The 25,757-nt window shown below is 35.1% G+C and overlaps 1 protein-coding gene across 1 annotated transcript in view; it reads right to left on the reverse strand.

Annotated features, from left to right (window-relative positions):
• LOC108725260 (CD151 antigen) overlaps nucleotides 1-25,757 on the reverse strand; it is a 143,017-nt gene that overhangs the window by 87,797 nt on the left and 29,463 nt on the right. The window contains exon 2 of the mRNA XM_018452171.1: nucleotides 15,685-15,780. The gene's annotated coding sequence lies outside the window, so the exon portion shown is untranslated. The remainder of the gene's footprint in view (nucleotides 1-15,684; nucleotides 15,781-25,757) is intronic.

The raw sequence follows: 25,757 nt of genomic DNA on the forward strand, positions 1-25,757 counted from the left end.
TATAATTTCTTTCCACAAACGTCCCTTTTCTAGCAAATTTTGGAAATAACAGTAATATCGATATATCATATCCGACCGATTGTATGTTCCCTGAGAGTGCAGGAATCACCCCTTTTATGCAACTTTCGATGGTTTTATTTCGAACCCGCGTACACAATGCCGATCATAATGAGCAGAAATGTGGAGGCGCGTATTCAAGGGGCGTGTCAACGCAGTCTGCAGCGAAAACAGAAGAGTGATCCGGCAGTGACTCTCGACGTACAAACAGGGCTAACCACCCCTCCAAAAAGCCATTACTCACCGACCGTGTCCTGCTGTCAGGTACAATTTGTTCTACTCGCGAAAGCGAGAAGAACGACGCGCGCCTCATGCTGGCTGTGACAGATGAGCTCGAGGCCACGTATGGACAAAAAAAAGAAGAAATCACCCCCACGATGACGCGCGGTACCGGGCAAGATTTCCGCGGACATAAATCAAACATTATAAAAGTTAAAGCGATTCACGCGCATTTAACGACGCAGAATAATTGTTTGTGCATATGTCCTGTTAAATATATTAAATAAATATTGTTTTGATATAACAGCAAAAGTTTAAATCGAAAATAAAAATCCATAATATGTTTTGAACACATTCTTTCTTGAGCGATGATAATTATTTCGATAATGAATTCCATGATTGACATCGTAGAGAAAGAGAGATTTAATCGGCTTAATCTCTCTCTCTCTCTCTCTCTCTCTCTCGATTAAATCTAACTCATTGCAATGTCAAATACTTTCCGCTCATTCCGTTGAAAAGATGTATATATTTTTATCAAACAAATCAAAATCCTTGTTTGTACAATTTTCTCTGTAAACGTCAAAATTATATCACATATAATTCTAATTTTATCTGTGTGTGTAACATATTATATTTTACAATAATAAGAGAGTGAAGTTATATTTAACATAATAAATTATATTTAGCTGCATGATGAATTAATCGGATTGCGAGCATTAAATTGTAACAACAATCTAACTAAATATAAAATATAGTAATAAAATGAGAGAAATATTGTATATGGCGATTTTCAAATTACTCGACTTTGAAATTGGATGAAATTTGTATCACGTGTATCATTTCCTTATTTTAAAAGTAACACATCTAGAAAAAAACAAAATTTTCGAATTATTATCATCAATGAATTAAAAGTGAATTAATTGAACTTCATAAAAAATCATCAAAATTGTCTCTCAAAAAGAGTGATTTTTTAAGGATTGTAAAACAAAAATGACATTTGATTATATATTAAGAATATATTCTTTTTGCCAATATTATTTGAATAGTCAATAATTTTCTATTTCAAGTTGAACAATAGTTTTTTTCGTTTTCTAGAAAACATAACTTTTTGAGCTGTGTGACTTTTAAAGTAAGAGCACGATTACGAATACATATATAACAGAATTATACTGTTTAGCTTGAAAATAAAAGACGTTTAAGATTAAAATAAATCGATGTCGGTTCAAGCCTCCTTTTAACATCGCTAAACTGTTTTAGCGTAAAACTGATATGAGGCAACAGTTAATCCCGTAAACGATGGCATTAAAATACCACGATAATTAAAAGTGCTTGGCGAGGTTCCGTTTCGTCTTAAATCGTCGAATCCATCAGGCTCGCCGAGAAATGCGACGCGGTCGGTGCGTCGCATGCAAAGTCCCGGACGTTGCCTTTCCGCCGGGGTTACCGAAGGCGGAGAGAAGAAGAAAATGAACAGAGATGTGTCTCAAGTTTGACCCACTCTCGCGGAAACGAGGAGATAAAGACGCGGGCAAGGCAACCCACCCTCGCGACGGGTCGGAGAGAGAATAAACTCTAAGAAAATAATCTCGCGGGTTCCAAACGAGATGCCGCCCCTTCGTTCCTCCGAGGCTGCCGTGAAGCTCTTAAACCACCGTATTCATGAGAATACCGTGGAGAAGTACCGTCGCGCAGGTGGATATACGCCGCATTCAACGTGCATAAGAGGCCCTTCCTGATTTACCCCCCCCCCTCTCTCTCTCACTGACTCACTCACTCACTCCACTCTCTTTTCCGGCTATTTTCTCTTTTATTTCCTTCGACGACGTCGTACGTCGCGCATGTTCCTAAGCGCATTCGTGATGTTCACGCGCATGAAGCGCGAGACGAAAAGTAATCTGATTTCAGCGGATCTGCTGAGAAGCTGCCTTTCGCTCGTATGATTAATGCGCTGAGAAGCTACATACAGCGTCGAAAATGCTGGTTTACGTCTATGCCAAATGCACCTGACTTTCAGCTACTCTTTTTTTATTCAAAGTGCGATTATAATACAAAGAAGAAAAAGAATACTTGTACTTAAATCTATTTTATATTAGCGAGTTATACGCTCAATTAATCGGCCCAACCGCTAACGTTAACGAATGCCCTCTATTAATTACGTTCAGTTTTACTGATGGTAGAGAATTAGCGGTCTGCGGTTAACAACGCGGAAAACGTTAATGTGTATTGTGCTTTACTTGGGGAATACTTTGATTTTGTCTTGTTACTCGCGCGGTATTTAGCGAAGCGTTTCCTGTTAATGAGATGCGCCAACACTCGCTGACTGCAAAAATGTTTACCGAGCAAACAACACTGGCCGCAACAGCGTCCCGATAGAATAGGCCCCTGGAGAGATCAGAGCTGTACTTTGTACGATACAATCAACTTCGTCGCGGCAACCTGACATCGAACGGTGTGTCAACATCGCTTTGATTCAGCTGCGGTCTCCCATTTCTCTCATCTTAGGTATCTCTCTAGTCGACAGTGAATTTCAAACTGAAAGCTATATACTTTCATAAAAGATTTATTGTATATATACATATTTACAATTATTATAAAGATTAAATTGATGTTTTTATAAAATCAATCCAGTTTCCTAAATCATATCACTACAAATTTTATTACAATAAATATAAGACTGAATTGGTAATAGTAAAATTATTAATTGTCAAATATAAATGTCAAGTGCAAAAATAAATTCAAACCAGTTTTATCTTGATGTATTTACCTTTTATTGTTATTTATTAATTATTAAATATTTTATTATTTTTCAATAAATTATTACTAAAATAAGTATTAATTAATAATATCCTCTATTGATCTTATATTTTGAATTATCTTAATTCATAGAGATACTTTTAAACGCGGTACAATTTAGAAGACTATTAGTACGATTTAGGTGATCTAAATCAAACTTTTTTGCAACATGTAGTAAAAAGGCTTACAATAAATTAATTTGTTATTGGTGAGAGAGAGAGAGAGAGAGAGAGAGAGAGAGAGAGAAAGAGAGAGAGATATTGAACATGTAATAATAGGTAATTGACACATCAAACTATTTTCAATGTTTATTTGCGAATAAATTAGTATATCAAATGGGAAATATAATACAAAATAACTTAAATGATACAAATCCGGCAACTCACTTCTAATCTTTTAAATCTATATCTTTTCAATTTATAGAAAATATATAGAAAATATATACAAAATGCGAAAGGTGTTTAAAGTACAGAAAGTGTGCTCCAATTTATATACATTTAACACATTTACGACAAATACTCAAATGTCATCTGCACGTACAATTGAATTAACTTCAGTTGAAATTCTCTGAATTAATACACGCGATTATTTTATTTACAGAACCGCTGACATATCGAACTTGTAAATATTTGGTAGTGACGGGACAACACCACGTAAGGCTTTTAAATTTATTCTCTAACAATCCATTGAGCAGTCATTTAGACAGATAAAAAAAAATTTGAAAAAAAGATTACAAAATAATGATTTTCATGGGCATTGTAAAAGTTTTACAGTTGTCGGATAAACGAAGAAGAGCTTAAAAAATAAATGCATTTCCAGTAATAACTATAATATATTTTGCCTAGAACTTTCCTATCGTTAATTAAATTTAAGATTACATTACCAGAGGGAATTCCTGTTGATAGCTGCAGATGCGATTAAGACATTTCCAGATTTACGGAAAAATAAAAGAAACTCCCATTGAGAATATCAATATTCTTTCAGGAGACACACTAGAGATTTGAATTTGCAGGACGACAGTAGAGAGAAGCTCTCCCCTGGCAGCTTTCGTTCAACACTTACACCAGCCAGCAGCCAGAGACTACAATAGTGCTCGTGTGCCAAGATTTAATCGCGTCCGGAGGGAGAAGACGGGAAAAAGGCAGGAAGTCTGTAAGCAGCAATTTGTCCTGCCGGAAGGAAGGAACGATGAAAGGGCATTTAAAGTTTGCGGACAAGCGCGAGCCGACTTCACGGTACGCTAAACAAAAGGGGTTGGTTTACGGTGACAAAGGCGCCGAACTTCCTTCCTTCCTTCCTAGGATGTAGTTCCCTTTAGTGGGGACACGTGAAAAGAGGTAATATCGGAAAGGAGAGAGGAGCGAATGAGAACGAAGAAGTCACGAAAGTATAGAAAGTATAGAAAGAAATCGAGAAACTTATCGAAGGTCCAATATACTTAAGCCGCTACCGCGATTCGTTCCTTCCTCGGGCCTCTCTTGCCGTGCTCGAACGCCTTTCTACGACGTGGCTGACATCCAATAAGAAGAAAACTCTACAACCCCTGTGAGAAAACGTCTCGTTTCATTCGGATCGACAGAAGGGAAACGGAAACCGCCTTTCGTTACCGATTGCGAAAACAGACGTGTGGTCGAAGATGCGGCAAGAGTAGGTTCAGTAGATCGATGCTTAATTACTCCGGAAATTCCTTCCAGTGTCCCGGAGAACAGAAACCTTCGGTGTGTTTGGAACGAAATCCGTGCGGTTTCCTTGCCCTCCGCCGCACCTGCGATTCCGACAAGCGTAACAATTTATTCGCGAGCGATTGCGAGATGTAGGACTACACCTGATACCTCGAGAAACTGTTTACTTTAACGGCGAATCAATCCCGATGACGATACCCGGCATGCGAGCAAAATTCGCAATATAAAAATACTCACAGAAAAAAATCGTCATTCTTGTACAGATATTTTTCGATTCAATGAACGAACTTGACGTTTAACAAATAGATATTGGATTGGAACAAAATTCGTAACACTTTATTTGTATCGTGTTAATATGATTTTTTTTAATGTAGGAATTATACCATTCGATAGAGAAAGTTTCAGCTTTAAGAATCCGTTTTTTGAATTACGATATGATGATTCTTTATGGACTTATGAGTAATCAAAATCTCTTTATTTAATCTGTGATAAAATAACAAACAATCTTAGAAAATTAAAAAATAAAAACGATTTTGTAAGGAAAACTTTTTCACGTTAGAAAGTAAAAAATTTTCGTAAGATTTTTTTGAGCACATGATAGATTCCACAAAGTGAGAAGGAAATTTCCCATTTTGTCCAGCACATAATTTTCTATATACAAAAATTACTAAACTCACAAAAACTCAAAAGACATAATGACCTTTCAAAAGTAGAGATTTTAAGTTTTAAAACCCTTTTCTTAAATTTAAATTTCGTTCATTTTTATCGAAATTACAGCTGCTTAAATTTTAAAGTTCATAGCGCTATGAACTTTTGTTCTGATCTAATATTTCTTTGATATACTGGATGCATATATTTCTCAACATATACTAGTTATTACGATAAATATCACCACATCGAATTGGTAAGACGTCCGTCAGAAAATGTAGGGAGGTCCAGGTTTGAATCCCGACTGAGATGATATTTTTTATAATAAATTTTTTTACAACGTTTTAACCCTTCCGTCAATGTACAGATATCTGGGTATTTATATTAAATTTTAAACAGTAAACACTTTTATACTTTTGTACTTTCGTTATGACGCCGCAAAAACTTCATCTTTCGAACAACAAAAAACAGTTTTGCAGCGGCTTTATCTCGTTTTCACTTTTACATTTTTAGCATAAAACTTGCACGGAAAAAACTTTTTCCTACTGTAGCTTATCTTGGTTTGTTGAAATATATTTGCTGCCGTAACTATAAATTTATGAACTACAGCAAAATGGTTTGCTGTAGCTGCTACAATAAGGTTTCACAGCTAAGACAGCTATTAGTTATGATACCTATACTTTAATTGTCCATATTTTATAACTACCATTTAGTTACTGCACGTAGTTTTTAGTTACGGCAGCTGCTTTCTTTCTTGTGTGAAACACAGTAGTAAAAAGATGAAAAATTATACATTGACAGAAGGATTTAAAATGGTCTTTAATATTAATATTATTAAATTGTTTGCCAATTATATAATTTATGATATTACGTACTCCAACTTCGTTTCAAGATTATGTTTCAAGACCGATAAATAATCGGCGCGTAATTTGCTTGAGTTTGAGAAATTAATAATAAGATTCATGCAAAAATATTGCTTTCAACAGAGAAAACAACTTTGCGCACAACTGTTGTAAAATTTTTTAACATGATTAGTTTATATATTTAGCTCCAGTAAAAAATTAAAGGCAAGAACCAATCATATTAAAGAATCTTAACAGTTGCAAAGTTGCTTTTTCTGCTGAATGCAACTATTATTAAACATCAAGATTTGCTTTACTCAAATATGGCTTTCTTCCCTTATTTGTGTTAAACATCCTTCTAATCTTCCAACTTATCGATTTCTCTAATTAGAGTCTCGTATTTGCGGTATTCATCACCACACACAGTGAACTGCCAAGTTTAGGACTAAGCACAGGCAAGACCTCTGTTGTTGTCGATACGTCCACGAGCGTGGTAGTTCCCGCAAGAACTTTATGTCGACGGGACCATTAGGAACACGTTCGCACAAAGCCGCGCTTCCGCGGGTGTACGGGATCGATGTGATAGGAGTTGTGTGCGAGAGACCGAAGCGCGAGCTCTCGCGCTTCAGATCGCACGAAACATCGTCGCTTTGACACGGTTCGATGCGATTTTACAGAGCGGCGCCTTGTGCACTGTGCGCAACTTGGATATTGTGCGGGTGCAACGGCGCGCTCCACGCCCCATAGATTAACGTTGTATAGGTATGCAGCCGCCAGGGGTTACAGCCCCAGGTAGGGGTTACGTCGAATTCACGTTTCAGCGCCGGCTTATTATCAGTTGTAGGCGCGATAATGCGGCCAACCCGAGCCGCGAGGAGATGTGATCGCGACCGGAACGCTCCGCGCAAACCTCTCGAAAGCGAAGTAATTTTCAACTCTTAAACTGCGAAAGTGTGGCACCTCCGATCGATTCCAATCTGCATCGCAAAAGACGACTTACATTACCGTTGAAAAACGGTCACGCGCGGCAAAAGCGGGATCATTATACGCGCGGCGACGCGAAGGAAAACGATTTCCTTTTTTTCCTTTTTCGACTACGCAGTAGCGAATCTTCAACTCTTTTGTGTCGTTCGCATAAGCGTGGTTTTCCCCCTTTTATGATAGTTACTGCGAAAAAGTTCGCCTTTGAGAACAGGTGAGAAGAGAAAAGCAGAGCGAAAGAGAGAAAGAGATCTCGGCTACTATATCTCATTTAAAAAAAACCGATATTTTCTCCTGGGTTCCGACTATATAATTCTAAAAAAGGATACTAACACATTAGCTAATGTTATCTCTGGATACGTACGTGTTTCGTTTTGTAGCGATGTGAATAAAAATTTTATTATTTTAGCTTAATTCTTTTGCAGTTCATCGCGTACGTATCTCGGTACAGTGCGATAGACAAAAACAGTTAATTAAAATGGAGAATTCTACTAATTTAATTTAAATACGTAAAGAAGCGTCAAATACGCGCGCGCGCGACTGAGGCAAATCTTTTGATACTTAATAATATTTCTAATTTCTATATAAACGTTTAAATACATTTTCCACTTCTTTAAACTGTGCGCCAAACACAGCCGATTTGGAAAACGCACTAAAGCTGAAATAATATCATAAATTAAATTTATCGTCAATTTAATAATAATAATAATAATAATATGAAGAATAAAAATGAGAAGAGAACGGTTTTGTCAAAATATCTAACAATTTAGTTATATAATAAACAAATATACAAATTTGAAAAGAATTTTTGGACCATTAAAATAATTGAAATATTGGACCATTAAAATAATTATATCTAATATCATTACAAAATCAACATTTACGGACATGTATCAGACATACATAATAATCATGAAATACTCAAAATTGAAGAAGAAACTCCTCCAAAAAAAAACTTGATAAATTAGAGAAATATAAAAGATGTTTACTTTGTCATTGGTCAAATGATAGGAAAACTGTACTATGTCTTATATAGTAAATCGAAATGAGGAACATTATACACATTGTTATACATATGTGCCGTATTATTTCTTAACACATAGAAACTTGATTTTATTACTCATAAAAATTTTCGTTTCTCTCAAATAATTCAAACTTTTTGAATCTAACATTATACTATTTTTTTCTGAAGTACATATCCTCAAATATAAAAGTTAATAAGGAAATTTTTAATATATATCTACCATGTTTTTTTTAAAACACTCACATTTAAATTTGTAAAAAATAAGTATACGCAGTCCAATTTCTATTATAGTAAAAATTTCTTGTTAAATGTTTCAGAAGAATACAAGAACTTTTTCAGATTTTTATATAGTCCAGGGTAATAAAAAATCTGTTTGATCTTGAATCAGGTTGTAAACTATGATCGAAAATACACATTGCCAGTAAAGAGTTAAAACACTGCATCAGTATCTTTTCCAATACGACAAATGAGGCATGTGATAATATTTAATTTATTGTAATAATCAGTATATACAAAGAGAGAATTATAGATTTCGATATGTCCTATGTCGAACAATAAACCGTATATAAACAATCCTGCTAATTTATCGTGTGTTATTCTTCATCGATGGAAAATTAGAAGCTCACCTATTTTCGGTAATTCATATTCATGTGGCGATTTGACGCGCCATAAATTTTCATTGTATCGCAGACCAATTGATACTTGAACACATGAAGTCAATTCGCGGTGTAAAATTATGGTAACCGCAATTGTGTTAGCTGCTCGGGAATAATTTCACTTCAACGGTTTATGATATATGAAATCGCTCGAAGCAATCCTCGCGCGTACCCTGCTCTCGAATGAGGTTTCTTTTTCGACTTATTTATAACTAAGTCTCGGCTTGATTATGCAATCTGCTTTGTGCAATCGGGGAACACTTCTGCCACGCACGGAAATGCATTACCCTTTCCACGGTTTCCACGACTGTATAAAGCTGCCGGTGAGATTTCGAGCGAGGAATTCAACGGTGAATTCGCTCGCGTCGTGAAAAATGCAAACGCGCGAAAGTGAAAGAAAAAGACGAAGAAAGCAAAGACGGGAGGGAACTGAGCGGTACCCTCAGGGGGGCAAGAGAAAAACCGGAGAAATAGTTTGAACTTCGAATTATCTGCCGGATATACGCGAGGTTTGCTAGATTACGAACATTCGTAAGCTACGCTACACTTTACGCGAAAAGAGGAATTCCGAAGAGAGGAACGGCAACTTCGTCGAATGGAATTCTCATTATTTACGAACTCGCCGGTTCATCTTCTCCCCGGAAGTATATCAAAGTCGTATTTCTCCGGGAGTCAATACCATGGACGATAGTATTCATAAACTTTATAACTTGCTTTAATAAAGCGTATACAATAACCGAGGCAGCTGTTGCGCGAATCAAATGAAAATCGAGAGATAAAACTTGTCTTTTAAAGAATATCTTTACTGCAACGGGCTCTTTTATATATTTCAATAACGCGTACCATATTGTTGCGAAAACTTTAATTCGACCTACGGTCTACGGTTTCGTTTTGTAAGGCTTTGCTATTTCTACAGAAATAAACTATGCGAAAACAGCAAATACTTGTTAAATTCATTAATTAACTCGCCGTCATTCTCTAGTTTACTCGCTATCAAATTAGTTCGCCGCAATCAAGTTAACAATCGAAAACTTCCTTCAGACACGCAAATTACCGAGCTAGAAACACGGGAATTTGCAATTCGCTTTTGTTTAAGACTTCGCCAGCGCTAACTACGTAGGTTACAAATAGCAATGTCTTCGAGTATACTTGGAAGATGACTGGGACGGACAGCAAAGAACCCCATGAAGTGGCAAGAAGAGTAGGTACCCGCAAAAACTGTGGAGCTGCAGTAACAAGCTAGAGTAGAAAATGAAAGAAACGAGGAGGTTTCCTTCAGAAGAACATCTGACTTGAACTACTTTCTTTCTCTTGTATGATTAATTTCCCTGTTCGCAACCAGTTATTTTATCATCAAGCAAAATTGTGATAGATTATGTTTTACGCTAATTTCGTTCATGGTATTCTCGTAAAAATATGGTTAGATCCATTCATACAAAATGAGTGACCTTAATATCTATTATTTATTATTTTTTAAAACTAGCTCTTTTATCTTTTTTAATCACGAGAAATACGCTAACATTTCGAGCCATAAAAGTCTTATATAAAAGATATCAAGAAGCGATAAATCATAATCGCGTGTAATCAGTAGACGACAAAGTCAATTTTTTATTTATTACTCATTACTTTGAGCGAGTTTCCATATAGAAAAAAAACAAAATAAATATCAAAGCTTTCCTTAGAATCGATAGATTATATTGCATTCTAATTTCCAACACAAAGATCTCACTCGTATTCATTCTCTCTAACTTGATTTCGTTACTGTTTTAAAGTTCTCTAAATGTAACTTGCAAGGGAAGTTTCACAACTGTCCGGAACCGATTTGATTCTTCATGAAATATATTGTAAAACACGAAAATTTATGAGACACGTATTTTTTTATACGCGTGCTAACTTATGTATAAGGGATGAAACACTTCTTTGAAAAAAAAAACGATATTTTTCTTTCGAAGTGAATATCATCGGAAGTATAAAACATAGAAAAAAAAATTTTTTAACAAAAGTTGTACGGTTCAGGAGTATTTCAATGTTGTGAAAAAAAATTTTTTTTAATTTTTTGTTAACAATTGTTAAACAAAAAAATTAAAATTTGTTTTTCACAACATTGAAGTACCTATTCTTGAAACCGTACAACTTTTGTTTAAAAAATTTTTTTCTATGTTTTATACTTCCGACGATATTCGCCTCAAAAGAAAAATACCGTTTTTTTTTTCAAAGGGTTGTTTCACCCCTTAAACATGAGTTAGCGCACGTATAAAAAAATACGTGTCTCTCTCTCTTAGATTTTCGTGTTTTACAACATATTTCATGGAGAATCAAATCGGTTCCGGACAGTTGTGAAACTTCCTTTGTTAGAAATTGGCCTCGCGACTCCGTAAGAACGACCGGGGCTGCTTAGCAAAAACGACTCACCACGCGCTGGATAGAAAGAACGGAGGCGGAGAATTTTCTCGAGATGATGATTCGACTTGAAGAGAAGCCAAGGAAGTCAGTGGAGCCTGGGTGGAAAAATCTTTCTCTCTTAGCGACTCCCCCCTCTCTCTTTTTCTGTCTCTCTTTTTCTGTCTCTCTTTTTCTCTACGATCGTCTGAATACTCGAAGGACTCGAAGCAACTCAATGTCGAAAGAGGAAGAGAGAGAGAGAGAGAGAGAGAGAGAGAGAGAGAGAGAGAGAGAGAGAGAGAGAGAGAGACAGAGTGACACAGTCCTGTACATGTGCGAGATCTCGTGCGAATCGTGACATATTGCGCGTCGCGGTAGCTGCTTCCGTGGAACGACGCTCAATGAGGGCGATGGCGACGGCGGTAGCGGTGGTGTCCCTCGTTATCCATATGCAATATGCATGGAAGAAAATATGTACACGCCAGTCTATAATTTAGCGGCGGCGGACGGGAGGTCTGTGTGAGATTCGCGCGTGTGCAAGTGCACTATGTTGACGGAGACGGAGAGCACATTGGTAGAAACCGGCGCCAGCAGGTTTGTTGTGCTTGTCCTTCTCTTGATTAACATCCCATGTCTATCGCGGTCACCGATATGTACTGACGTATATAGGTGAAAGAATAGAAACGGAATAATATTTTGAATAATATTAACGTCCATTTTCGTTATCACAATCGTTATTACAATTATCGTTATTATTACAACTAAATGATAATTGACGTTTGATTAGTAAAGGTTCTCGCATTAATCACATGGAAAAAGTGGTTTCGATCAAATTGGTTGTGACATTTTGTAAATTAGGAGCTGCTGAGCCAAAGTTTCTATAAGTAATCATATGAAAAATGGACGGATTTTATTATAACACTAGTTGCTATTTCGGATCTAATCGGACTAAAAAGTATCTTTTTCTATTAAATTATTCATTTGTTGATAACCTTAAACTTGCATTTACACAGAATAATAAGATGAATCAATTGATGTAAAGAAAACACGTCATAGTTGCTTTTAAAAAAGATTATGCAATTTACGTATTTTGTTAAAAAAAACAACTATGTGTTTTCTTTACAATGCAAATGGATTCATATTTTATTCATATTTACGTCTTAAAAGTATTAAAATTTAGTTATTAAAAAATGAATAGTTTAGTAGATAAAAAGTTTTCAGTTCGATTAGACCCAAAATAGCTTTCAACAAAATCTGATAAAGTCCTTTTGACAAGAATGATTTTGTCACAAAAATTACAAAGACACAGCTGTATTGAAGATATACGAGAACATCGCTTCTATTTTTATTTTCATGTATAAAATTATGTATGTATAAAATTTACTGGAAGAGAATGAATATTGCAAGTGAACCATGTTTCCGATAAAATCAGATTCACTGTAGACAAAGAATGAATCAATTGCGAAGTTTTACGTCCAATTTGGCCGTTGACGTCCGCAAATTGAAAACGAATTCCAGAACTGCCACTCTTTGTGTTTCGCTATGACGTTGCGGGGAAATAGAGAAAAATATCGCTTTTGTTCAAATGATATCGGAAATGGAATAAAAAAAAAAAGAGTCACAAGTCTACCCGTGCGGAAGGCATACGAAAAATGCGACAGAAAAAATCGCGACAACGTACGCCTTTATCGACTGTAAAGCTGCCGATGTAGAATTCCTGAAAAAACTATCCCATACAAATAGTCATTGCGTGCAATTTCGGTACCATCTGTGGAAAATTTAGGATTTACCCGACAATTTTATTCGTCGCTTTAACAAGCGAAATATTTAGCGTCACGACGCTTTTCGCAACAAATTGCGACCGGCGCGTCCGACGTCGAAAGCTGCCGCATGTAACAACGCAAAAGCTATTTTTTATCCAAAAATTTCGCGGACGGATTGGGGCGTAGCGCCGTAAAAAAAGAATGCCCACAGTCGTGCGACGATAATATTCACGACGCGCCTTCTATGTCGTCCGATTCGATTCGTTACGCTGCGGCGTAGATAAAAGTTATGCAGACCCGGAAATTAGAATTCAATCGATAAATCACTTTTGCCCGTCGATTTCCACGGTGGAAGCGCGCCAAGGCGAGTCCCGAATGGCCCTCCGCGAGATATAACGTGCAGCTAGCGACTGTTATTTCGGCCAATTAGTTATCTGCACAGCACCCGCAGCGAGCTGAAAATAGCGCACGAGAGCGATAAACATATATAATATCGATTCGCGCAGCATTATAAACGAGCACATTAGAGACATATCGAGCGCAAAGAATCTGAAAGAAGCAGACGATTATATTGCAATTCTGGCACTTGTTAAAAAGAATATTAAATATATCGCACGTTTCTCGCGAGACTATTATTTCCTTTTAATATAATTTGTAGGTCTTTATACGCGCATTGTTTTCTTAAAATCCTTACAAGATTTCTTTGGAATTTGCGCTTGTAAGAATCTTTGGAAATTTCAAGAGCGCGGCGTGTGCCGTCGTGATCTCTTTTTCAACAAGGGCTTTCAAATCGCCAGAAATACCGCTTAACGAGACGATTCAACCCGTTATTCCGTTTAACGACGACACAAAGGATCTGGAATCTTGTGACGTTTCACGGAAGAAGGCGAGCTTTAATGGGGTCACTTTTCATATTTCATGCGGGGCAACGAGGACGCACGGCGATGAGCGAAACAAATTGTATATAATTATACATCGCGTGTACACTGAAAAAAAATCTGGTAATAATAATCAAGCCTAGATAATGCAGAGCTTGGTGAAATAATTTCAATCAAATGTTCGGTTAATAATCAAAATTAAGCTTAATTTTACTTTTCAAAATATTATCTTACTTTTTTCGAATTATCAAACGGTTGGTTACCATTATGTTTAGTAATATTTACTACATTTAATTATTCTATCAATACGCTAAATAAAGTACATTTAATAACTAGTAAAATAATGATTTTATTGAAATATCTAAAAATTTATTAGTTAGATATATCCGGAAATAATTTTGTTGAACTACTAAAATAATTATGTAGGACACTCTCTCAAGCTGGTTACTAGAATGTCAAAACTTTTTACAGCTTTACTCATCGTGCTTGAGTTCGCTAATTATTTTCATGGTCCAACAAAATTATTTTCAGATCTAACTAAATTTTTTTAAACAAGATACTTTAGCAAAACAGTCTTTAACAAAGAACTTTCGTTCTTTCCGTTCATTATTAGACTTTTCTTTCAATATATCGCGTGAGTTCTCGAGAGAAGTATCGGCTTTAATCAGATCTAATGAAAAGGGAGATCGAAATTGAGATGGGAGAGTCTCTCCTAGAAGAGGACCTTTCACCTAATGGTTTGAGAAACTATTGAGAAACTATATTCACCGGCATGCGCCAGCGTGGCCATTTATGGCCGCGCAAACAGATCGCGCGTCGTAATGCATGTCGATTGTGCCACGTTTAGAATGTATTCCCTTTTACCTTTGCACGTTGAATTTTCGTAACTATCTTTTTCTCGATTTCCCTCGAAAACGATCAACTGTATCGAAAAAGGCAGAAAATCGCATGGGGCTGAGAGAAATATATGTCGCACGTATTCTCCCGGAAATATATAAAATATACATACGTATACTCTGTGCATTGCTGATAGCAAAATTTTAGCTATATTCTTTCGCGTTTGAATCGTCAAACAATTAATAAAATACAAAAAAGAATTTATTATTATACATATCATGATCAAAGATACATTCATACAAGTCATAGTCATAAGTATAAAGCACATTCAATTTATTGCATTTCTTATAAAAGGCGATAATAAAATCAAATATGGGAAAATAAAGGAAAACTATAAATATAAAATATTAAAATGTTCTAAAACAAATATTACTTTTTAAAACAAATATTACTTTTTAATAAAAAATTTATTTTTCAATAAAATAAATATTACTTTTTAATAAATTTTAATAAAACTTTTTAAATTTACTTTTTATTAGATATAGAACGTTTACGTCAATTTGTGGAGATGCTTTTATACGTTTTGCTAACATTGAAAAAAATGCATGTAATTTTACATGGAAACTACATGTTTATGATTGGAAAATTATCTAAATTACTTAAATATGATTGGAAATTTACTGGAAATTGTAAATTTCCAAACATATTTAAGTAATTTTCCAGTCATGAACATGTAATTTTCATGTAAAATTACATGCATTTTTTTCAGTGAAGGCTGTATTTGCCTGAAAACGAAATATTGTCGAAAAGCAAGTATATTATCGATAAGTACATCAATCGATGATGACCGACGTACGAAACACGATTTATTGTGTACAAAAAATCTGTGCGCCAATAGAAATTCAATGCGATATTGACTCACCCTATGTCATTGGCGAATAACGTCCAATTGATCCTTGACGCACATGTCTATTTCAAAGTCCTCGAAGCTCTCTATTCCACGCGGCGGCTATTCGATCTGAAACAAAAATTTTAATTATGTTTAACCCCAATAATCATCAAGCAGAATAGCGTAGTTTTGAGTTTACATTTGCCAACAGCCACGCCACGTGAAATTTTATCTACAAAGTCAATAACATCGATACATGGGAGAAATCCGATATTTGATGACATTCGAACGTGCCCCTTGTATCAAATGCTTTTAAAGCTCAGTGTGTTGCACGAGTAAATTAATCACGTCGCGTCGCGTATTTTTATTCGCGCGCCAACGGTCAAATTTATCGTGGGGAAAAGTTAAAGCGTACGAGGTGCAACTCACGATTCTGTTAACAGAATGAATATCGAAGCGCAATTAACTGCAATTAATTTTTGTACTTAAATATACAGGTTATTCACAAACTCCAAGATATGTACGCTTAAAATTAAATGAAGAGGTATAATGCTTGCAAATAGGGTGATTTACTGCGTTTATTTATATACTGTGCTTATACAAATACCGGGAATAGGAAGATAACGTGAAGATTACGATGGGAAAAGTAGCTGCTTCTCTGGTGGTTAACACAGGCAGTAAACTACCCTTTACCTATATCATTTTGCATCACGAAAGGGGAGCGAGTTATAAATGCCCGGAACAACCTTAACTCGTTGCTGGTTGCGCCACATAAACGCGATCAGATTTAAGGATATTTACGGAAATGAGCTACGACTTACTAATATGAGTTGACTGCACGGACATAATATTAAAACGGCTTTCAAAAAGGAAGAAACGACGAATATTCGGTAGACATATTATACACCAAATGTTTCTCCACGAAAAGTCCGATCTCATCTTTGCAAATAAAAAGCGAAACTTAACAACATTTCAATTGAATTATATCCTAAAAGAAAAGGTAAAAACGTTACGTTAAATATTACACGATACATCGACGTAAAAATAATATAAAAACATTTATATAATAATCCATCTTTCCTTACAGTTTTATTTATTGAAGGATTGATCGTAAAACTTCTCTCACGGAAAGTTAAGCAAATTTTACCTTCGTCTCGGTGGATCTACATTGCAGACATTTTATGAAATGGCTCTCGGAAAGTATAGGAGCTTCCCCAGCGCAACGGTTTAATATCTATATTTTCACGAAAGCATGCCGCTGCATAATTTTGCATCGTAACGGATTGTTTTCTTTCGGACAGATATCGCGTCGTGTTCGGAGGACACTGCGTTGCACTTTGCATTTTTCAGCGAGTCATACGGAGTCTCATATGCTGCCGAGCAGCAGCAACAGAGACAGCGCGGCAGTATCAGCTGCGACTGCAAATCCCCGGCACCGGTGCATCATCCAGGATGCAGAAGGAATAGAGACGATGGCGCATCGGAGACAGCCTTCTTGGGCCGGTCGACTTCCGGTGCACCGTCTGCAATTCCGTTTTGTAATATTAAACTCGCTCGGGGAAGAATATGCTCCGCGAGAGACGCAGAAGAACGATAATGTTCGGATCTATTGAGAAGAAAAAAATAGATACAGTAAGCGAGGCGAACTATCTTGTAAACTTCATTGAAAGTGAACAACTCTTTGCTCTTCAAAGATCCGTAGAAGCATGTACACTTCTCTTTGACAGCAGGATATTTTTCTCGAAATATTAGTTGATAAAATATAAAAGAGGTTTTCACTACAAAAAGAAATATTTTAAGAATGAAAATTGTACTACTTCTATTTGTTCAATAATATCATTTCTCAATAAAGAGAATGTGTAAAGTACATATTTTGCAATTATCGATTTACTAGATACAGAATGAATACTAAATACTCTAAAAGCAATGTTTGGAAAAAACCAAATGTTTTCTTCAACTTTGACACTTTGTATCTTTGAAACCAAGCCGTTTCAAACAAATGATCATATAAGTTTTTGTCTTAAATTTGTGTGAGCTATCACCCTTTAAGATCTTTTAGAGTATTTGCCCAAGTAACACACGGCGCTTACAAAGCATTAACAAAGCATTAAAAAAGCGCATATTAATCGCCTTTTTAGCGCTTTGCAAGCGCTGCTTTGCTACTTGGGTAGTATATGTGTATTTTTTCGGAAAGAAAATCAGTGGAGGGAATTTGCGCAACACCTACGTGGACAGGAGTATGAAAATATTTGCATAATTCTCGTCAGGAATTCTTAATATCCGGAGTGTTACATACATTTATTCTCACCTCTAGAGAGGAATATCTTCCTCTCATCTGGAGCAAATTAACGCGAGAGCACAGCCTCACATGACGCAGGAGGTCGGAGTGCGTCATAGTCAGTAAAAACACATTAGCTGGATTCATTCCCTCTTCGTGCGGAACATAATCGCGAAATGTTCTTTGTAGAACATATGAAAAATCGCAACAACGAAACACGCATTCGCCGGGAGCGGATTGTAGCCGGTTGAAGGCGACATTATCTCGAAAAACTCATAAATGATATATTGTTTAGGTATACACGGTGACTATCTTCATCATCTACGAAAAGCGCGGAAGATTATTACGGTTTGTTTTTTTTTTAGATTATATTTCGTAAGTATTTTCTGCGGAGAAAAATTGCAACGTTCCACATTATATAACATTGGGGTAACGCATTATATGACATTGGGGACACGTTTTATCTCCTTTATCAGACTTTTATGTTTTATCATTCCGTCCGCGATAGGCATTTCCCTGTGGAATTGCCATTCTCATCTCGTCCTCTCGGCTGCAGCGATACAAAAATCGAGAAAAAAATTAACGTTTTCAGATCTTTGAAAGTTTCAATGTTCAAATCGAATGTCAAAAAACCGCATAAGTAGGATGGACGTGAGAAAGAGAAAGTCAGGCAAGACATTTTGGAAGACAAAATTGATATAGCAAGACGAAGAGAGCTTTGTGAGGAAACGTTTTCTTCTGTTGGAGACATAAAAAAAATCCCTTTGATTCGCTCTCATCGTGAATCGTCAACAATATTCGATATATCAAAAACCTTCGTGTGTATAGAAAAATAACAAGATCTCTTTAGATATATTACACAGTCGGAAGATAAAAATAAATATATTTTAAAACATTTTCATAAAATAATTAAGCAATACAAGTAATTAAATAGCTTGTTTAATAACTTCGCATTAATTATTTATTATGTCATATTTTGATATATTTTCAATAGTCAAGTCTTTAAGTGAAGATTTAAAACGTACAAAACGTTTACAGTAATTGGCAATATTTGGGGCAATACTTCACGATCCAGTCTCACCATTTACCAATCGAAAAAATCTGGTCGATGGGAGCTCGTTCGGTTTATTGCGGGCTGAAATAGAGAACGAAAATCCCTGACTGCCGTGAATAGTAATCCGCGTATAGACCACGTACAGAACGGTTTCGCTCGGATGTCTCGATTATCCGAACAATGTGCAAGTCATTTGTACGATATTCAAATATTATATGTCTACCGTGACACGGCCAGTTTCATGTTTCATCGGTCCGCAATTTCCAATTGCACTCGATCTTCCATGTCGCGTCATGTCTCATAAACGAGTTGCGCTCCCTATGGTTTACAAAATTTACATAACGCCATGTCTCGCGTGAACGTTTTAGAAAATATTCCGCGAGAAAATCTCGAGTTGCTGACCACTGTAGCATCGTAGATCAGATATAATAAAGTTGAAAAAATAAATGAGGTCGAATACTGGTAATTTTATGAACGTTCATTTTATGCATTAAAATAATGAGTAAATTTAATTAATATAAATGTGTGTATATTACAATTGTATTACATTTTATTTATATAATATGCACTATATGATTATATTTTTGTCGCTGGATATGTCATATTAAATGTGCTTTCGAAAATGCGCTGCGTGCGACTTGTTATTAGAAAATGTAAAAAACTATATAATATTACTTAACAAGATATACGGTTATTATATTTGTGTCACGCACATGCTGCGATCCGTACGAATCAATCTACCGAAGAGAAAAAAAAAGAATAGAACAAAAACGTCCGTTATATAATAAAAATAGAATTCAATTCGTGTTTTGTAAAATGGAAAAAGGGAGAAGAGAAATTGAAGAAATAAACGCACTCCGTGTTCTCTGAGCATATATCCGCATTTTTTTATAAATTCCGATTCGTGAGAGCAATATTGAAAATATCTCCTTTGAGAAATATTACGCAACACGTTTCCTCCATGTCAACTTTTTTAAATACCTGTTTCATGCTAAAATAATCCGTTATAGCACATTTGATGCAGCTGAATATATTCTCATGCATGGACAATGGTAGTTGTCGAACGAAATCCAAGAATGTAAAATATTCTAGAAATTACGTCCATTATCCATATATATTTAAAATATATAAATATCCAATAAATTTAAAATCTATTTTTTCTTCGAGAAACGTAATTCAAAACCTAATTTTCAATAATTTCACATTTCTAGCTATTAAGAATTTCAAATCACATATCTCTTTAAAATTATTTTGATTTCAAATCTCAAATTGAAATTCCTTCAAAATAAAAGAGTTTACAATAGGTATACGCGTATATATATATATATATATATATATATTTAATATTACTTAATATCATTTTTTAAATCTATCGAGAACATTTAAATAACTCTATTAATCAAAACACGGCATAACATAATTTATGATTGTTGGAACAACTTATATCTTTTGCGCAAGGATGGAGAGAGGAAAATCAGGATTCATCGATAATTCACGCTTACTTTTCCAATCGTTTCATTCAGTTACCTCAACAAAAGTCTATATGATATCCAAATATTAGATATCCCACGCGCGGTGTCGGGTATTCACTTTTCATCGATTCGCCGCGATCCGGAAATTTACTGGATCTTTCGCGAAGCGGTGTGCTGCAGGCCACAGCCAGATCCGTTTTATCGTCGTCCGTAGTGAGTAATAAAGTTTTCATCGTTTCGACCGCCGGCTGCGCGGAAATGCAGTTTCCCTGTTAGCGGCTGAGCATACACACAGTTTCGAACGGAGAGAACGGGCGGAAGCACAGCATGGATTCGGCAGCAGATCGACCGTCATTTCAATCAATCAGCTGTCTACTTGCCGTGTAAGTAAGTTTCGAAAGATGCAAAGGAGGTAAGAGAAGTATTTTAAAGGAAAACTATCAGTCGTAAAGGCATATAAATCACATTTATAGACCTTAATAAGATTTATTTTACATTCTAATTTATTTCTACACGGAAAAAATCATGCTGAAGTATCTAAAAATTCAGTAGATATAGATCTGAAAATAATTTTGTTTGATCAAAATAATTATACAGCTCAAACAATTTGTTACAATGTTTTATAACATTTTGGAGCTTTGTTAGCAATGCTTAAGCGTTTATATAATTATTTTGAATAGTTCAATAAAATTATTTTAAAATTTATACTTAGCTAAATTTTTAGATAAATTTTAGTAAAACTGTTCTTTCCGTATAATATATACATGAGTAGTTTAACTTCCGTCCGGAATTTCAGTAATGATAACAAAATTGTATGTGTTACAGTCCTAATTTAGATTTCTTTTTACATTTCTTTTTCCAAGTACTCTCCCTTTACACGTTGACATTTTTATCGTTTTGGTAACGATGCTATGCCTACAGAAGTCTTTGGGCCTGGTGTTGGAGTCATCGCTCAGTAATAATCGCCGATTTCCTTTTCATTCTTGATTTCTGCACACCATTCATACTCTTAAGATTTGAAAAGCATGTGTCACCGAATTGAGCTTGAAAACGTTGTGAAATTTCTGAAAACTTAATCCCTTCTTCATCTCTTCTAAGTTGTCTAACGCGTAGTACTGGACTTCTGCTGAAGTCAAAATCCTTGGGCAAAAGAAGAATAAGAAGAAAGGACTTTTGATCAAAAACTTGATGATACAGCGTTACTCGAGTGTACATCTGATCTTATCCATGTTTGCTATTATTCTATGATCACAGTGAGAACCTCAGATCGTTCCCATTCTCTATAATAGAGGAAACTTCTGTACCGCTACGAGAGATATGAAAATTCGGCACTCCGTCTCAAAGAAATTTCGAAAATTCTGAACAAAATCACTTATGTATATGCAGTGCATTCCCTTAGAATTACACATATGTACTATACGTACATCTTTCGACATTTGATGCATTCAAATACATCTAATTTTTTTATCTGATGTAATCCATTTAATAACAAAAACTTTTACGGTAATGTGATTTATCAGAAAGAATCTCGAACGTTCTCAGTGAATAGCGGAGTGGCTTGAAGATCTTAGCCAAAGCTCGGCTTTCCGAGGAATGGTTCCTATTGTGTTTCTTCAACAAAATTCCCGGAGCAATTTCGAAAGCAGCACACAAACGAGTCGCCAATCGTGTCAGGGGGAGAAACTTTCGTGGACTAACTCCAATTTTTCCGCAACGTCCGACGATGGCGATACCGTCGCTACGCTATATGCTACGTTTCTACGGCTTTTAACCAATGAATTTCTCTCATTTTGCGTCGGCAAAGCAAATGCGACTATCGACCAACGGCTATGTCTGATGGATTCTGAGTTAGCGCTCTTCCCGTTCCATGAAGAACCGACATAAAATCCGATTACATTTTATTATTCATTTAATTCTCCGAACTTAAACTCTCTTTCGTTCAACACACGACGCACATTGCTGGATTATAAGATTATAAAGAATAGTAAAATAGGGATGAGCATGAGAGGAAGAGAAAGAGTAAGAAATAAAGCAAAATAAAGATACAAATGTAAGCAATTAATCGAAAAGACTGTAATGTTGATTATAATAAAGAATTTAGCGAAGAAAAAAATTCGTTATAAATATTTCAATGTTGATTGTTGGCGCCATTGTAATCGCTAAAAATAAAGTTAAATCTACTAGAAGAACGTTATATTGGTCTATTTCATTACGAAAATTGAGGTTTCTATGTTTCTAAACCGTCTGATTGCTTTTCCGTTCGACAGGAAATTCAAAGGCAATTTCACTCAATGAAGTAAACGCGGATATCCGTCGGGGACGGCCTCGCTTGAACGCGATTGCCTGTGGCACTTTATCTGTCGACATTTTCCCATTCAATTCTTTGCCGTGGTTATCGTTACCACTTAAGATACGTTTCCCTCTAACAGCATCTATTAAAGCGGTAATCAGCTCTGCCGTGTTCTAATCACGTGAGCAAACTTTCGACATTGAATTTTTTATTACGATTATCGTTCACATCGTTCCATTCCAAATCTCTCTCTCGAGACACGACGTTTAATTAATAACCAAACTCACGACTGTCGCTTCGAAATGGCGCTTATCACGAACATATTCAACGCTGGCTTGCAAAGTCCTAACAGAGGTCAATTCGGAAAAGGTGGCTATACTGACAGCGCTACGTTGTCTAACAATGCGGTGGACACTTCGCCGTAATTTGGCCGGCCAATAGCAGGAAGATAACTGCGTTATATGGTATTTCGACCTGCCTTGAACGGGGAAATTTAGTCGGGGGTGGCAGAAGCAGACCCCGGGGAGCAATTCACTTACATTGCTAATACCCACCGCCGGCCGTGAATCGGTGGGTAACAAGTATTCTATTGACATCGGGATACTTTGACATCAGTCCCAAGGATATTCACACCTAAAATACAAATTCTGTAACTGCTTAAAAATACATATTGTCGCGACAGTTTTGAGCTTTTTCTATAAAAAAATAAATAAACTTTCCTCTTACGTACGCGACAATTTTAATCTTATGAAATATTGAAATACGAATATATTAATAGAAGAAGGTCACCGATACTGATATACTACTTGTCTTTATAAAACTTTAAAAACATAAGTACAAACTAAAAAGTGCCTCCCATCAGATAATATAGCAATTCTAATAATACTGTTTGCAATTTTGTAATAATTAACTTTATCATAAGATAAGCAAAAATGAGCAAACGACAAAATGGGCAATAGGCAATAAGGTCATATTTCTATTCTTTTTCTTTCATAGGAGTCATCACAAAATATCTACGAGTAAATATATATAAGATTTTCTAGAATCTTTTCATTTCTATAAACGTTTTTCATCCATATATATGCATACTTTATGCTGTTTTGCAAGATGCAAACATGTAACGTGAATTTCTTTTCTTGAAGGTTTTCCTATAAATATAAAATGATCACAAGTCACCGCATTGACCAGAATCACAATTTCGACTGGGGCAATGTTGAAATTTTAGACAGAGAAGCTTCTTTTAATAAGAGATTGATATCGGAAATGGTTCACATAAAACGACAAACGCATGGGCTAAACAAACAAAATGACACAGAATTTCTACCAGAATCATATCTAAACATTATCCAATCTCTTTCCCCCTCTTAACATTGTCCTTTGTCCCCTTTCTATTATCTTTCCTATTTCCTTGTTTCCTTTTTGTTATAACGTCGCTTGACATCGTCGAGTATAAATGTTACATCCAATTGTATTATGGCTTACTTTTTATTAAATATAACTTTGTTAATTGCGTTTTCCTCTCGGTGTCTAACTTACATCATTAAGACAATTTAAGGTATATATTTTTTATTTAATTTGCATTTTAATTTAATTTACTATAAATGTACATTGATAATTTAAACTATAACGCAATGTTAATTTATTATTTATTTGTGAGATTGTAGAATTGTGAAAAGTGAGATGAGATCTCCTTTGATATTTTTACATATGGATCGCATATTATGAATACAACCGATCTTTTTATTGGACATTATAATTTGACTGAGTTTTCCGATAATTTATGTAAGAGTGTTTGTTGTTTTACATTGAAAATGACCCGATCGGTGTCGAAACGTTTGTATATATACAATTATTAAATATCTTAGTATAATTGGCTCGTTGCTCTTCTTTTATTTATTAATTTATTCTAATTGAGCCACATTAACAATTATTTTAAAATATAAAATTGCTTTCGATACGACTATTTGACATTATAACACAACACTATAAAAATTAAATTTACTTATGATCTGTGCACCGGTTTACGCTATACCCCTATTTTATATTTAAAACCATATTATGGAAAAAAATGAAAAAGAAAGAATATAAATAAAATTAATTTAGAAAACTAAAAACATATAAAACGATGTAATATTATCAATAATATAGCCACTATTTGAACTATGCAATTTGCAAAAGAAAATCATAAGAATTTTATTTTCGCATTTGTAGAATTTTTACTTTAATTATCCAAATAATTTTTTTCAGTATTAATAAAGTGTAGTAATTAGTTATTAAGAAATAAAAAAGTGCCTCTTTAGAATATCTACGGCAGTATTGGCGACTTTCCTCTACGAATGAATATTTATCATATAACTGCGACATGCTTATTTAAAACATATTAATGAGGAGCTCTCGACTACTAGTTTATTAATATATTTTATAAATCATAACAATAAGTTATATTTCTTTTTCCTTTTTTGTATTCATAAATTCTATATGTTATGATACGATCATTGTGCGAATATGTAATTAAATCGGAGCACCACAAATTTTTTCAAAATAAACAGATTAATTAATGATTCCCGAAATAATTGCGTTTATGCGCTCATCCCTCATTAGTTCAGACTTTTTTATTTAAAAATTTTTTTTTTAATCGCAAATAGTTATCCGCATTCATATTTCACTTTTATCAATAAATACGTTCATTTATTTCTGCACGAAAAGAACGGTTTTACTGAAATATCTGACAATTTAGCTAGATATGGATTTAAAAATAATTTTGTTTGGACCATCAGAATATAACTCCGGTATATACGCCGCACCTATCAAAAACTTAATTTATTAAGTATTATTTACTACGTTTAAAGTAAACGAACTATATCAGTAAAAACTTTGTACTGTCTACTACTATGAAAAAAATAAGAATAGAAATCCGAAATATATATATATATATATTTATTTTTCGTATTAAGAAATGAACTTTTTGAAACCCTTGCATTTTTGCCTTATATCCCATAGGGGTGGGATATA

The sequence above is a fragment of the Mycetomoellerius zeteki genome, unplaced genomic scaffold, assembly GCF_001594055.1.
Source record: "Mycetomoellerius zeteki isolate Tzet28-1 unplaced genomic scaffold, Tzet1.0 scaffold332, whole genome shotgun sequence".
NCBI classification, from domain to species: domain Eukaryota; kingdom Metazoa; phylum Arthropoda; class Insecta; order Hymenoptera; family Formicidae; genus Mycetomoellerius; species Mycetomoellerius zeteki.